Genomic DNA, 17,245 nt, shown 5'->3' on the forward strand with positions numbered 1-17,245 from the left:
GAGACTTTTAAAGTAGGCTTTCTCTTATGCTTGATATTTGGAAAAATCTGAAAGAAATTTGAAAACATCTACAGAAAAGTTGTCAGGTGTATTTAGGTCACTTAATCATTAAATATCTTGACCTATCGACCTCTCATTGAGTACATAAGCCATTGATAATCTGCCTACTTAAATGGCCCTTGTTTAAACTCTCATGCTTTGGAGACACACCTATTCTTCCAGAAGATAGCACTGAAAGTGCCACATTACACTTCTACGGGATCTCTACTAATGGCATTTGGGAACTGTTTTAGTTAAGTCATTTTAGACATAACATTTATTCTCACTAAATCCAATTGTCAGTTGTTGAGTTATCGGTTCTTAGAAGATATAGATTTTGGGGGCGCCTGGGTGGCACAGCGGTTAAGCATCTGCCTTCGGCTCAGGGCGTGATCCCGGCGTTATGGGATCGGGCCCCACATCAGGCTCCTCCGCAATGAGCCTGCTTCTTCCTCTCCCACTCCCCCTGCTTGTGTTCCCTCTCTCACTGGCTGTCTCTATCTCTGTGAAATAAATAAATAAAATCTTTAAAAAAAAAAAAAAAAGAAGATGTAGATTTTGAAGAGGTGTAGGAGGAAAGAATACACTTTATAAAATGTTACAATGAAGCTCACGAGTGACCTTTGAATAGTAGGAGTGTTAGTATGTTAAAAATCTGTAATGGACAGTTAAGGGAATTACCAGACAGATGGAGAGAGAGAGAGAAATGTGTGAGCTTGCTAAGTAAGGATTGCAGTGTAGATTTTGTCTTTATCAAATGAACTTAAAGGAACAAGTTACAGTTAAAGTTTGAATGGGAGAGACTACCATTGTTATTCCACATTGGGTTGTTTCTGTTTACATTCCTTTGTTGAGCCTACATCTTCATAAGCTGGTTAGCAGGTATATGTTGAACACCTCTGTTCATGGTCAAGACAGGATCAGAGGCCATGGATACTGACAACTGATTTGTCTGTTTTCCTCTTTTTCCATGATTATATCTACTGCTTTGTCTTGATTTATAAACAAAACCTGGAAAACCTACAAAAATAAGTGTTTTGTGGTTTATCTAGGAATAACACAGAAAATATTGCTGTTATTTTTTGGAGAAGAAAATCAATTTTGTATAGTTTATTTAAACTTAAATAAAATGTGAATTTTGTTTTTTAAAAAAAGTTAAAGATAAAAAGAGAACCTTAAAAGCAACAACAAGAACAAAAAAATAACTTGTTACATATAAGGGAACCCCCATAAGATCATCAGCAGATTTCTTAGCAGAAACTTTGCAGGCTAGAAGAAAGTGGCATGATATTCAAAATACTAAAAGGAAAAACAAAACAAACAAACAAACAAACAAAAACACAACAAAAACCTTCCAAACAAGAATATTCTGCCTAGCAAGATTATCGTTACAAAGCTGGGGGAAAAAAAGTTTTTTGGACAAATACACAATAAAGGAGTTCACCAACAAAAAAACCAGCCCTACAAAAAAAAAAAAATGTTAAAGGGACTGCTTTAAGCTGAAAAGACAGGGTAGTAATTAGCAACAAGAAAATATATGTGAGCAAAAAACTCACTGGTAAAGATAAATATATAATAAAGGAAGTGGATTAATCATTTTTAAAGCTAGTATGAAAGTTAAAAAGACAAAAGTAGTACAAATAATTATATCTACAATAATTTGTTAAGGGACGCACAAAATAAAGAGGTAAAATGTGACATCAAAACCATATGTAACCATAAAACAAATACCTATTAAAAATACAGAAAGAAAAAAAATACAAAAAAGGACAGTAAGAAAAAGAACCTAAGCACAATACTAACAAAATTGATCATTAAAGCAGAATAGAAAGTCCAGAAATCAACCCAAGCATATATGGTCAATTAATTTATAACAAAGAAGCAAGAATATACTATGGGGAAGAGATAGTCTCTTCAATAAATGGTGTAGGGAAAACTGGACATCCACATGCAATAGAATGAAACTAGATCACTATCTTACACCATACACAAAAAATAACTCAGAATGGCTTAAAGAATATAAAACCAGAAACCATAAAACTCCTGGAAGAAAATATCTCTTAACATCTCTCTTGGTGGTGGTGGTGGTCGTGGTGGTGGTGCTGGGGTGTGTGTGGTGTGTGGGGTGTGTGTGTGTGTGTGTGTGTGTGTGTGTGTGTGTGCTCAGTAAGTCAACTTACTGAATGGGAGAAGATATTTACAAATCATATAACTGTTAAGGGGTTAATATCCAAAATATATAAAGAAGTTATACAACTCAATAACAACAACTCCAATTACAAAATGAACAGAGAATCTAAATTGACATTTTCCCACCAAAGACATACAGATGGCCAACAGGTGCATGGAAAGATGCTCATCACTAATCATCACAGAAATGCAAATCAATGCACACTGTGATATCACCTCACACCTGTCAGAATGGCCATCATCAAAAAACAAGAAATAACAAGTGTTGGCAAGGATATGGAGAAAAGGGAACCCTTGTGCACTGTTGGTGGGACTGTAAATTGGTACAGCCACAATGAAAAACAGTAAGGAGTTTCCTCAAAAAATTAAAAATAGAACTACTGCACAATCCAACAATTCCACTTCTGAGCATCTATCTGAAGAAAACCAAAACACTACTTTGAAAAGATATATGCACCCCATGTTCTTTGCACCATTACTTAAAATAAGCAAGCTATGGAAACAACCTAAGTGTCCACTGATAGATGAATGGATAAAGAAGATGTAGTATATATTCACAATGGGAAATTATTCAGCCATATAGAAAATGAATTCTTGCCATTTGTAACAACATGGATAGATCTTGTGGGTATTATGATAAGCAAAATAAGTCAGAGAAACACAAATAACATATGGTTTCATTTATACATGGAATCTAAAAGAAGAAAATAAATGAACAAACAAAACAAAGAAAAACATAGATGCAAAAAACAGATTGGTGTTTGCCAGAGGCAAGGGGTTGGGAAGTGGGCTCAATGGGTGAAAAGGATCAAGAGGTACAAACTTCTAGTTATAAAATAAATAAGTCCTGCATATGTAATACAAATCATATTGTATTACAAATTAGGGGAGTGGGGGGGGGGGGAGGACCAAATAGAAATATTAGAACTGAAAATGTTAACATCTAAAATGGAAAAAATCACTGGACAGGCTGAATAGATTAATTTAAAGGCCAATAACTTAAAGAGACAGCCATAGAAATTAACCAATTCTAAGAAAAGAGTAAAAGAATAAAAACACAAACAAAACTCAGTGATCTGTTGGGCAATATCTAGAGTTCCAGCATATATTCAGTAGGATTCCTAGATATAAGGGGTGGAGGGTACTGGAGAAGAGAAGAAATTTCAAAGAAAAATGGCTGAAATATAATCAAATTTGGGGGGAAATGTGAACTGACATATCCATGAAACTCAGAGAATCCCAAGCTGGAAAAATACAAAGAAAACCAAATAGTATAGAGTAAGTGCAGAAAACCAAAGATAAAAAGATATCTTAAAAGCAATGAGAGCTTACTGCCATGAGACAAAAATGGAGATACCAGGTATATCTTTAACATGTTAGGATTTAAAACCAAATATTGCCAATCCACAATTCTATATTTAGTAAAGACGACTTTTAAAAGTGAAGGCAAAATAAATATATTTTCAGATTAATGGAAGCTGAAAGAATTTATTGCCAGCAAATCTCCACTTTAAGATATCCAAAACAAAACTCTTCGCCCTGATGGGAAGTGACACTATATAAAACTCAAATGTCCAAGAAAGAATGAAGTCACGTGGAATTGTGCACAGAGGGGTAAATATAAAAGTTATCTTTTTTTCCTTGTCTTAATATCTATAAAAAACAATTAACTCTGTAAGCCAAAATTTATTTTATTTAAATTCAATTAGCCAACAAATAATACATTAGTTTCAGATGTAGTGTTCAACAATTCATCAGTAGCCAATGACACCCAGTGCTCATCACATCACATGCCCTCCTTAATGACCATCACCCAGTTACGCCATCACCCCATCCACCTCCCCTTCACCAATCTTCAGTTTGTTTCCCGTAGTTAAGAGTATCTCATGGTTTCTCTCCCTCTCTGATTTCTTTCCATTCAGTTTTCCCTCCCCTTATGATCCTCTACAGTTTTTTATATTCCACTTATGAGTGAAACCATACGATAATTATCTTTCTCTGACTTATTTCACTTAGCATAATACCCTCCTATTCCATCCACACTGATGAAAATGCTAAGTATTCATCCTTTCTGATGGCTGAGTACTATTCCACTGTATATATATATACACATCTTCTTTACCCATTCATCTGTTGAAGGACATCTCAGCTCCTTCCACAGTTTGGCTATTGTGGACATTGTTGCTATAAACATTGGGGTGCAGGTGCTCCTTCATTTCACCACATCTGTATCTTTGGGGTAAATGCCTAGTAGTGCAACTGCTGGGTTGTAGGGTAGTTCTATTTTCAAGAACTTTTGAGAAATCTCCATACTGTTTTTCAGAGTGGCTGTACCAGTTTGAGAAACCTCCATACTGTTTTGAGAAACCTCCATACTGTTTTTCAGAGTGGCTGTACCAGTTTGCATTCCCACCAACAGAGAAAGAGGGTTACCCCTTTCTCCAAATCCTTGCCAACATCTGTCGTGTCCTGACTTGTTAATTTTAGCCGTTCTGACTGGTGTGAGGTAGTATCTCATTGTGGCTTTGATTTGTATTTCCCTGATGACAAGTGATGTTGAGCATTTTCCATGTGTCTACTGACTATTTGTAGGTCTTCTTTGGAGAACTGTCTGTTCACATCTTCTGCCCATTTCTTGACTGGATTATTTGGTTTTGGGTGTTGAGTTTGATAAGTTCTTTATAGATTTAGATACTAGCCTTTAGCTGAAATGTCATTTGCAAATATCTTCTCCCATTCCATAGGTTGCCTTTTAGTTTTGTTGACTGTTTCCTTTGCTGTGCAGAAGCTTTTTATCTTGATGAAGTCCCAGCAGTTCATTTTTGCCTTTGTTTCCCTTGCCTTTGGAGATGTGTCTAGCAAGAAGTTGCTGTGGCTGAGGTCATAGAGGTTGCTGCCTGTGTTCTCCTCTAGGATTTTGATGGATTCCTGTCTCACATTTAGGCCTTTCATCCATTTTGAGTCTATTTTTGTGTATGGTATAAGGCAATGGTCCAGTTTCATTTTTCTGCCCGAGGCTGTCCAATTTTCCCAACACCATTTGTTGAAGAGACTGTCTTTTTTCCATTGGGTATTCTTTCCTGCTTTGTCGATGATTAGTTGACCATAGAGTTGAGGGTCCATTTCTGGGTTCTCTACTCTGTTTCACTGATCTATGTGTCTGTTTTTGTGCAAGTACCATACTGTCTTGATGATTACAGCTTTGTAATACAGACTGAAGTCTGGAATTGTGATGCCTCTGGCTTTGGTTTTCTTTTTCAACATTCCTTTGGCTATTTGGGGTCTTTTCTGGTTTGATACAAATTTTAGAATTGTTACAGCTCTGTGAAAAATGTTGATGGTATTATAATAGAGATTGTTTTGAATGTGTAGCTTGCTCTGGGCAGTATATACATTTTAACAATATTTATTTTTCCAATCCATGAGCATGGAATGTTTTTCAATCTCTTTGCATCTTCCTCAGTTTCTTTCCTAAGGGTTCTGTAGTTTTTAGAGTACTGATCCTTTATCTCTTTGGTTAGGTTTATTCATAGGTCTCTTATGGTTTTTGGTGCAATTGTAAATGGAATCAATTCCTTAATTTCTTTCTTTAATCACATTGTTAATGTATAGAAATGCAACTGATTTCTGTGCATTGATTTTTTATCCTGCCACATTCCTGAAATGCGGTATGAGTTCTAGCCATTTTGGAGTGGAGTCTTTTGGGTTTTCCACATAAAGCATCACGTCATCTGCAAAGAGTGAGAGTTTGACTTCTTCTTTGCCAGTCTGAACGCCTTTTATTTCTTTTTGTTGTCTGATTGCTGAGGCTAGGACTTCTAGTACTATGTTGAACAGCAGTGAAAAGTGGGCATCCCTGTTATGTTCCTGACCTTAGGAGAAAGCTATCAGTTTTCCCCCTATAGAGAATGATATTTGCTGTGGGCTTTTCAGAGACGGCTTTTTATGATATTGAGGTTTGTTCCCTCTCTCCCTACACTGTGGAGAGTTTTAATCAAGAAAGGATGCTGTATTTTGTCAAATTGTAAGCCAAAATTTTAACAATGTATATTGAGTTCATATCTTATAAACTTGTGAATGGATTGCGTGTACTGTTGCAAATTTCTTAATCTTGTACTAAATTATATAATATTAACTTCAAGTGGATTGTGGCAACATAAAAGCAATCAGTTAAAAATAATAACAAATAGGAAAAGATGTAGCTAAAAAGCATCAAGACTCTATTGCACTAAAAAAATTAAAAAATAAAAAAAAACAAGAAAATATTTTTTAAAAAGTAGTGCAGTTGTTATCACTTAACCTATTCAAGTTGGAACATCATTGAATCATGTCTTTAAGACCTGAGTTTGGATCACCATAGCTTTAGTGGTTATTTCTTAGTTTTATACTTTAACACGTTATTTCTACAGTTCTGACATATCCTGTGCTAATAATATATATATTAGGATTTTTAAAAATTTTCACACACATACTAACAAATAGCATGGAAGGTAAAATGGAAAATTCCAGAATTCCACTTCCATATGCCTTCACCTATCCAAACTTCTCCCATAGTGGAGCACTGCCAAGTACTCTTCAGAGTTAATCTAATTTATTTCTGCTCAGTTCTGACTTTATATATATATGTAATGTCAGGGACCTTTTTAGTCTCCCCCAGCTCCAGTCAGAGGATAGTGCTTCTCCCCATAGACCACCCCAAAGCTGAATCTCAGGAGTCTGGGGGGTGGAGGGGGGAAAGCATTTGTGCTCAACAACGGTAATTAACAAATGGCAGTTTTCCCCCCAGTGTCCGAAAACACAGGCTCCCCTCCCCCACTCCGGAGTCCCTGCCTTCCCGCCTCCAAAATCATATTGGCCTCTTACAACTCTGTGAGGAAAAAAGCCAGAATGCCTGGGCCTGCGCGTGAGTGCTTCCTGCTAGCATTGCATTGCCAAGGCCAATTCTCCAAGCCAAAGGTCTGGGGGGGTGGGAGCAGACGCAAATTAACCGGGCTCTTGGGAAAGAGTGGTTTCTTTTCCTTTCCGCGCACAGTAATCCCTGTCAGCAAAACTCCTCAAAAACTTGCGTCTCCCATTAGAGGCAACCGTCGACAGGCCCTTACCTTTCTCTTCACCTCACACTACAGCTGTGACAACTTCTCTCTCCGTGTCCCACTCCCCCTCCTTTTCTATGTGGACGCCCACACCAGGGGGCACCCGCGCCTCCGGGGACAACCGACCCTCGGCGGCAGAGCGCCAAGCGCCAGGCGCAGGGGGCGGGGTCCAAGGCCAGCGCGACCGCGCGCCCTGGGGGCGGGTCCGGGCGAGCCGGGACCACGCCCCTGAGCCCCGCACCGTCCCCTCCCCTCCGGGCTCTAGTTTGTTTTTAATTTGAAAAGTCCTCCTCTTCCTTCTCTCTTTCCTCGCCCCTCCTCTTTACTCTGCTCCGCGGGGAAAGTTAGACCCCGGGCCTGGCGTCGCGGGTACGGAGAGGACAGCGGGCCGGGCGGTGAGTGGGGCCGGACGGCGGGCGAGAAGCGGGGTCCGGGAGGCGCGGACGCGGAGCTGCCTGGTGAGAGGAGGCCGGGAGCTGGCGGACGCGGGGACGCGCGGCGCTGTGGGCTGGCACTCGCCCGCCCGCTGTGCCGCGCGCTGCATCCTCAGGTGGTGCGGGAGTTTCAGGGCTCCCGGCGCGCCTCTGCAGGAGACTCAGTAGGACTAGTGGAGGGGTGTGTGCTCTGGGAGAACTGGCTGTGCTTCCCGGCCTTCCCTGCCCCGCTTCCTAGCGCCTCCTGCGGGAAGAAGCCGCGTTGCCGGGGCTGCTCTGCTCTGAGTGTCGCGCCGGAGGGTTTCTACCTGACCAGACTCCTGCATGTCATAATGAAAGTTTAACTTTATAGTTCTTATTCTTCAGAATTAAGGAGAGATGATAAAAACAAAAGTAGCTAAAATTTGGCTACACGAAATAAAATACTGCATGGGGAATTCCAATAAGACCAATGACACATTTCAAAAATATTTCAACATATAATAAAGTTCTAACCTTCGATAAAGAACGCAGATTGAAAAGAAAAACTAATAGACACAAATGGACAAATGGCAGTTTGTAAAAAAGGAGATACATGTGACTTTAAAACGAAAAATAACCTCGTCAACGAAAAATAAAACTACAAGTTTTCTTTCACTATGAGATTTAACAGTGACAAAATTTTGATAAAAACTCTGTTGGGAAGTGTATACATTATTGCCAGGAGTGCAAAATAATTCTTCTTTTTTGTTATGTAATTCGACTATAGCTATCAGAACAAACAGCATGAGACTTTGATCCAGCTGTTCTACTTCCAGGAGTACATCCTGCAGAAATAAATAACCCTGTATTTATTTGCACATTTTTTGAATAACAGAAATTTGGAAGAATTTAAATTCCATTAACTCGCCAGTTAAAGAAAATCTATTGCAGTCATTAAAAAGAACAAGGTTTATATCGATTGAAATGTAATCAATAAGACTTTAGTAAGTTTAAAAACAGATACACAAACTCATATGGAAGACTGTCATTTGTATTATAAGATGCTATAGATAATGTTTGTGTCCATTCAGAATTGGTATGTTGAGTCCTAATGCCCAGTGTGATGGTGTTGGGTAGTGGAACCTTTGGGAGATGCTGAGTTCACGAGGATGGTACCCTCATGAATGGGATTAGTGCCCCTACGGAAGAAGCCGGAGAAAGATCCTTTGTCCCTTCCACTATGTGAGGTTATAATAAGTCTGCATCTGGGAAGATGGCCCTCACCACATCATTTTTGTTATAGCAGCACAGATGGACTAAGACACAAGGTGTACATATTAGTTTGGTTCTTAGAATGTCTCCTGGAAGACAAAAAATCTGGTATCAGTGGTACCTCTAGAGATGAAAAATAGAGTTTGGGGCAGAAGGAATCCTTACTTTTCATGACATGAGTACTCCATGACTGCTTGAATTTTTTGTTATTGTGTTTGTTTGCACATAGCATCAATTCAAAGGAAGTCTATCTTTGTAAATGTAGGATTTCTTGTCAAAATGATTTAATCATAGGCCACATGATCTCCTGCTTTATTATAATTTTCAATGCCAGAAGACTAGACAGATAATGATACAATAAGACATCTCTGTTAATTGTCCAGATATAATTTACATGGTAATATTTACTTAAATGTATTCTGTAAACCTCCCGAGAATATTGTTCTTCCAATATTTTTATACTCCAAAATGACAAAAACAATTTTCCTGAAAGCTAAAATTGAGAGAGACCTGATAGTCTCTCTAAATCACTTACCCTAATTTAGTATATTTAATAAAATTTATCTATGGACTGTAGTTATCAGCTTGTTTCCATTCAGTCTTCATGCTTTTATTTTATTTTTATTTTTTATTTTTTTTAAAGATTCTATTTATTTATTTGATAGAGAGACAGCCAGCGAGAGAGGGAACACAAGCAGGGGGAGTGGGAGAGGAAGAAGCAGGCTCATATCGGAGGAGCCTGATGCGGCGTTCGATCCCAGAACGCCGGGATCACGCCCTGAGCTGAAAGTAGACACTTAACGACTGAGCCACCCAGGTGCCCCTCATGCTTTTATTTTAAAATAAAGCCAAAAGCTGACCTTTACAATCCCTAACATTTGTTGAAAAGAAGAAATTATTCCTTCATATACCATTTGTATGGAAGGTTATAGCATGAATAAAATAAGAAATATATTCATGCAGATTCAAAAATGATAATATAAGATCAATTAGATTTTGCCAAAATATCATTTGTTCATAGTGAAAAGCCTTCACTTCTCAATTTTTTGTATGATTGATTCCATGTTAATACATAATTAAGTGTACACATTATAGGGTCCTTGGTGGCTCAGTTGGTTAAGCATCTGCCTTCGGCTCAGGTCCTGATCTCAGGATCCTGGGATCAAGCCCCAACTTGGGCTCCCTGAGTCTCCTTCTCTCTCTCCCTCTGCTCCTCCCCACTGCTCATGCTGTCTCTCTCTCTCTCAAATATATAAATAAAATCTTTAAAAAAATGTATACATGTACAGTTCTAATAATAAAAAAATATTATGAAACTATAGATATCTGTATATTTAAGTTATCCCATTGTAATAGATCTTTGTTTATCTTATTAGTGGAAAACCTGCAATAGTGACTTTTAGGATAGTTTTTCTAATCCCAGCACATGTGACAGCAAACTATAAAGGTGCCAAGGTGCTGAGTAGGAATGACTGAATCCTTCATAGTTATTGGATTTGAGTTCATATTGTGCTCACACAACTATCCAGATCTTAAGTAACCAAGAAACTCATGAAGCTAGCCAACATAGTATGCCATAAGAGCCAATAATTAATATGTATTAAGAGAATTGAACTTGAAAAGGTGTGCATAAACTATCTGTCTGATGAACTCAGAAGGTCTTTTTACTTACAGATTCACTATAAGAGAGTACTGTCAGTTTTGGGGTTTTTTTTCCATAGATTAATTTTAATTTTGCAAGGTCATGGTAACAAATACACATTATTTTATGTTTTTAGTTTAGTGATCTTGGGAGTTTAAAATGTAAATAGGGGAATTTGTTGCTACTATAGATGCCTTCAAATTACAGTGATTCTTGGCTTTTTTTTTCTTCTCTTTGTTATAAAATATAAAATTTACCATTTTAACCACTTTCAAGTATATGGTGCAGTGGTGGTTCTATTTTTTTTTTCAACTTATTCAGGTTATTAAAACTATTATACATTTATTTAGAAAAGTTGAAGAGGAAATATTGCTTACATTTTAGTATTTCTTCTAGGTTTTTCAGACTTTTTAAAAACAAAATTATCCACATTATAATTTTCATATTATAAACATTTTATGACTTTTACAAAAGTATTTGTAACCATATCTCTTAAAGGTGGCAATGAGATTGTATCAGGAAGTCTCATTATAATGTATTTATTGAACCATTATGAAACATTTGCATTATTTTTCTTGTTTCAATATAATGAAAACTACACAGTGTTTATACTGTCACAGTACAAAGTCAACTATAACTATTTAAAAATGTATTTAGCTAATTTATTTTTCTGACACATTTGGGAGAATATTTAAATGCTTGAGAAGGTAGGGAAATGACTAAACACTTTGGAGATATTTTCATTAAATTGATAAAAAGTTTGGGAGAAAGCCAGTCGTTTGTAGGAACATCGTATATCCTAGTAATCATCCATTTTAAAAATATCTGCTATTTCAGATACCCCAGAATAGTATTTTAACTGAAGTTTAAAAAATATTGTTATAATTTAAGAATATATATTTACTTATAAAAATCTTCAGCAGAGTGATCTAATGTTAAAATAACAACAAAATTCCCCTTTTAAATTTTGCCATGGAAGGCTTTAATTTGTATTTCAATTTTATTCTCAATTATTTTTGTATTATTTTAATGTTAAAGGTCTATATAGTTATAAGTTTTTCAAAAAGTGCCCAGAAGAAAAGAAATAATTGTAAACTTGATCATGTCTTAGGTTCTTGGGAATCATTTCCCTAGGTCATAATTACTTATCTAAATGCAGAGAAATCTCCCACCCCTTCCACCATGTGAGGATAAGAGCTGTCTATGAACCAGGAAGTGGCTCTCACCAGACACAAAATTTGCTGGTGCCTTGATCTTGAACTTCCCAGCCTCCAGAATTTTGAGAAATAAATTTCTGTTGTTTATAAGCTACCCAGTCTATGGTATTTTGTTAGAGCCACCCAAGTAGACTAAGATAGGTGCTTCCACCAAAATGTAATCACTTTTAAAACTCTTGCCTTTTCAAAAATGTTTACTCTTGTGAACTTACTTAAACTTATTTACTTTTTTACTACTAATTCTCTCCCTGTTCTCTCTCACAAAGTTCCATTATCAGCAGACTGTATCCATTACTGCCCCACCTTCTTTCCCTTTGCACCATCCAGTACCACTTCCCAGTCAGAAAGGGGCAGGTGTGTTTTCCTTTTGGTCCAGCAAGTCTGTTGGACCATAGTAGGATGGCAACACTTCCTTTCATAAACATGCTCTCCCCTTGGTTCAGTTTCCCAGGAAAGAAGGTTGGGGAAGCCTGTGAAAAGCATCTTCTTCATGAACTGTGTTTATGTCGCGAGAATTCTTGCCGCAGACTTTTTTGTGAATTATTTACCTACCTCATTATGTTTACTAAAATATGTAAACTGATTCAAGTTTAAAATTAGAGTTAACATTTTTAGTATTCATGGTAATGTCACACATGAATTAACTGTTTGTAATTCACAAAACTCTTGCTGTGCAAAAATAAATGAAATAAACCAAACATCAGTGCGAGATGGTGGCGTAAGAAGATCCTGAGCTCACTTCTCACAGACATAGCAATCTACAACTATATGTGGAATAATTCCTTCTGCAAGGGACCTAAAAACTGGATGAACAGAGCCTCTGCAATCAAGGATAGCACTGAGATGGGTAGAAGAAGCAGAGCTGTGTTCTTGATAAGGAAAAAACAAAAACAAAACCACAAGCCAAGTGTGGTCTTTTTTTTTTTTTTTTTAAGATTTTATTTATATATTCGACAGAGATAGAGACAGCCAGCGAGAGAGGGAACACAAGCAGGGGGAGTGGGAGAGGAAGAAGCAGGCTCATAGCGGAAGAGCCTGATGTGGGGCTCGATCCCAGATCGCCGGGATCATGCCCTGAGCCGAAGGCAGGCGCTTAACCGCTGTGCCACCCAGGTGCCCCCCAAGTGTGGTCTTTTATGGTCAGAACGGATCACAAAGGTAGAGAACTTCTTTGTGAAGAGCAGGAGATTCAAGCTTCACATCAGGATCCCAACCCTTAGATTCTGCACAGGAAAGATGAGCCCCCAAAACACCTGGCTTTGAAAACCATCGGGGAATACATCCAGAAAAACTACAGAACTGTAGGGAAAGGTAAATCTTCTCTTAAAGGGCTCAGGCACGAACTCACTTAATTTGGTAACCGGCACGAAAAGACCAGATCAAAAAGCACATAGTAAAGGAGCCCACTTGCTAATCTTGGAGCATCTGCCAGAGAGGCAAGAGGCATCTGGGCCTCTCCACAGGGACTGAAACACTGATAGCAGCCATTTCTGCTGTCTCATTCAGTGGCTGATCCTAGTGCTTGTGGGCACTGTTTTGGAATGTTCCCTCTAGACTGCCAATGCCAGGATGCATTTCCCACCAAGAGCACATACAGCCCTGCACCTTGACTAGGCCTCATAGCCATCATGATGATAACCCCACCTGCCAACGGGCCGACAGCTATCACGGTCAGGCCTTGCAGCTAGCTGGGCTGGAAACCAGCCCCATACACCAGCATGCTAGCGGTAGTCACAGCCCTGTCACAGTAGGAGGGAGCATGCAGCCCACATAGGGGACATCTCTGAGCACCTGGCTCTGGTTGCCAGGGGGAATTGTGCTTCTGGGCACCATGGGACATCTCCTACATAAAGCCACTCCTTTAAGACTGGAAGACATACCTAAGATGTAACTCTCTCATACATATAAAGAAACAGAGAGCTAGGCAAAATGAAGAGATAGAGGAATATGTTCCTAACAAAAGAACAAGACAAAACCTTCAGAATAAAGAGCTAAATGAAAGGGAGATAAAGCAGTCTACCCAATAAAGTGTTCAAAGTAATGGTCATAAATATGCTTACCAAACAGGAGAAGAATATATGAACACACTGAGAACTTCAATAAAGAGCTAGAAAATATAGGAAAGTACCAATCAGAACTGAAGCATACAATAACAAATGAAAAAGACATGAGAGAGAATAAACAGTAGATTAGAGGATACAGAAGATATCTGAAAGACACAAAAGTGGAAATCACCCACAATGAACAGGAAAAAAAAAAAAAAGAATTTAAGAAAATGAGGACGGGTGTGCTTGGGTGACTCAGTCGGTTAAGCGTCTGCCTTCAGCTCAGGTCATGATCCCAGGGTCCCAAGGTCCCAGGGTCGGGATCAGGCCCCATGTCGGGCTCCCTGCTCAGTGGGGAGTCTGCTTCTCCCTCTCCCTCTGCCCCTCCCCAGTTCTGCTCATGGTCTCTCACTCTCCTCTCTCAAATAACTAAATAAAAGTCTTTAAAAAAAAAAGAAAGAAAAGAAAATGAGGATAGTTGGTTAGTAAATCTCGAAATATTCTGGTGGCAAATGGAAGTATGAATCTGATTGATCATATTTCTGTAGGTAAAAAACTCCAGACTTCAGATATTTATGCTTTATCTCAGTGTGCTTGCTTGAGTGTTATATATTGAAATTTCAGGAAATAGAAGGTGGGACTTAAAGTGACTATACATACTCCTCTCCACACAAAAAATGCTTACATTGAAATTTTTTTTCATCATGCTTATGTCATACATCTTTCAGCATAGAATGAAATAATTATAAATGTAAAAGATAGTTTAAAAGACCTCTGGGGCAACATCAAGCATACCAACATTTGCATTGCAGGGGTTCCAGAAGGAAAAGAGAGACAGAATGGGGCAGAAAACTTATTTGAAGAAATAATAGCTGAAAACTTTTCTAACCTGGGGAAGAAAATAGACATCCAGGCCGAGGAAGTATGGACAGTCCCAAACAAGATGAACCCAAAGACATCCACACCAAGGTACATTGAAATTAAAATGTCAAAAAACTAAAGAGAACATCTTAAAAGCAACAAGGAAAAAGCAATTAGTTATATGTAAGAGAACTCCCATAAGACTATGATCGTTCAGCGTAAACTTTACAGTCCAGAAGGGAGTGGCATGATATATTCAAGGTGCTAAAAGGAAAAAAATGGCAATCAAGAATACCTGACAAGGTTATCATTCAGTACTGAAAGGAAGATAAAGCGTTTTTCCAGACAGGCAAAAGATAAAGGGTTATTCACCACTAAACCAGCTTTATTAGAAATATTAAAGGAATTTCTTTAAGCATAAAAAAAAGGCCAATACTAGAAAAAAATATGAAAGAAAAAATCTCACTGGTAAAGTAATATAGTAAAAGTAGTGGGTCGACCACTTATTAAGCTAGTGTGAAGGTTAAAAGACAAAAGTAGTAAAATCAGCTATATTTGCAATAATTAGTTAAGGGATACACAAAATAAAAGATGTAAAATATGACATCAAAAAACAAAACAGGTGAGTAAAAATGTAGTGCTTTTAGAATGCATTCAAAATAAAGCAATCACCAACTTAAAATAGACTGCATTCATAGCTAGATATATATGAACCTCATGGAAAACACAAAACGAACCCTATAATAGATACACAAAAAATAAAGAGAAAGGAATCCAAACATAATACTAAAGAACAGCCTCAAATCACAAGGGAAGAGAGCAAGAGAAGAACAGAGAAGAACTACAAAAGCAACCAGGAAAAAAAAAATGAACAAAATGGCAATAAAAATGTACCTATCAGCAATTACTTTAAATGTAAATGGACTAAATGCTCCAATCAAAAGATATAGGGTGGCTGAATGGATAAAATAGCAAGATCCATCTAATATGCTGCCTAAAAGAGATGCATTTCAGCTCTAAAGACATACACAGACTGAAAGTGAAGGGATAGAAAAAGATAGTCCATGTAAATGGAAATGAAAAGAAACCTGGGGTAGCAATATATCAAAGTAGAACTTTAAAACAAAGGCTGTAAAGAGACAAAGAAGGGCATTACATAATGATAAGGGAATCAATCCAACAAGAAGATGTAACACTTTTAAGTATTTATGCACACAACATAGAGAGGCACCTAAATACGCAAAGCAAATATTAACAGACACGGGGGGGGGGGAGGAATTCGCAGTAAAACAACAATAGTAGGGGGACACTTTAACACCCCCTACCCATATCAATGGATATTTCAGCCAGAAAAGTAATAAAGAAACATTGGCCTTAAATGGCACATGAGACTAGATGGATTTAATTAGATATATACAGAACGTTCCAACTAAAAAAAGCAGAATACTCTCTTAAGGGCACATGGATCATTTTCCAGGATAGATCACATTATGCCACAAAACAATCTAAATAAACTTAAGAGGATTGAAATTGTATTCAACATTTTTCCCAACTATGATGGTACGAAATCAGAAATAAGTTACAAGAAGAAAACTGGAAAAAACACAGATGGGAAGGCTAAACCATGTGCCACTCAACAACCGCTGGGTCATTGAAAAAATAAAAAAGGAAATGAAAAAACATACCGAGACAAATGAAAATGAAAACACAATGCTCCAAAATTTATGGAATGTAGCAAAAGCAGCTCTAAGAGGGAAGTTTGTAGCCGTACAGATCCACACAAGAAACCGGAAAAAGTTCAAATAAACAATCTAAATTCATACTAGAAAAAGAAGAACAAACAAACAAAGCCCAGTTAGTAGAAGGAAGAAAATAATAAGATCAGAAAGGATGTAAATGAAATTGTTACACAATACATATGTACACACAAAGAAAGAAAAGATAAGTAAAACTTAGAGCTGGTTCTCTGCAAAGATAAAGTTGGTAAACCTTTAGCCAGACTCATCAAGAAAAAAGAGTAGGCCCAAATAAATAAAATCAGAAATGAAAAAGAAGTTAGAACTGACACCAGAAAAATACAGGGATCATAAGAGATCACTATGAACAATTAATGCGAACAAATTGGACAACTTAGAAGAAATGGATGAATTCCTAAAAACATACAATTCTTCCAAGACTTAACTAGGAAGAAACAAAATCTGAACAGACCAATTACTAATAATGAAATTTAATCAGAAATCCAAAAAACTTCCAACAAACAAGAATTTAGGGCTAGATGGCTTCACAGGTAAATTCTACCAAATATTTAAAGAAGAGTCAATACTCATCCTTCTCAGCTATTACAGAAAAAAAAAAAAAGGAGGAGTAGGAGTAGGAGGAGGAGGAAGAAGAAAGAAGAAGGAGAAGGAGAAGAAAGAGAAAATTATAGGCCAATATCCCTGATGAACATAGGTGCAAAAATCCTTAACAAAGTGTTAGCAAACCCAATTCA

General features: G+C 37.5%; 1 long non-coding RNA gene across 7 annotated transcripts in view; it reads left to right on the forward strand.

Annotated features, from left to right (window-relative positions):
• Window positions 1–7,549: 7,549 nt before the first annotated feature.
• Window positions 7,550–17,245, forward strand: part of LOC123000922 (uncharacterized) — a 72,022-nt gene continuing 62,326 nt past the window's right edge. For 4 of the 7 annotated variants that reach the window (XR_008960595.1, XR_007189137.2, XR_007189139.2 and 1 more), the window contains exon 1: window positions 7,551–7,717. This is a non-coding gene — a long non-coding RNA (uncharacterized LOC123000922). Of the gene's footprint in view, window positions 7,718–14,705; window positions 14,863–17,245 lie in introns of all 7 variants that reach the window. The other 3 variants (XR_007189134.2, XR_008960596.1, XR_007189133.2) reach the window with 2 other exon arrangements.

Source organism: Ursus arctos, unplaced genomic scaffold (genome assembly GCF_023065955.2).
Source record: "Ursus arctos isolate Adak ecotype North America unplaced genomic scaffold, UrsArc2.0 scaffold_20, whole genome shotgun sequence".
Lineage (NCBI taxonomy): Eukaryota > Metazoa > Chordata > Mammalia > Carnivora > Ursidae > Ursus > Ursus arctos.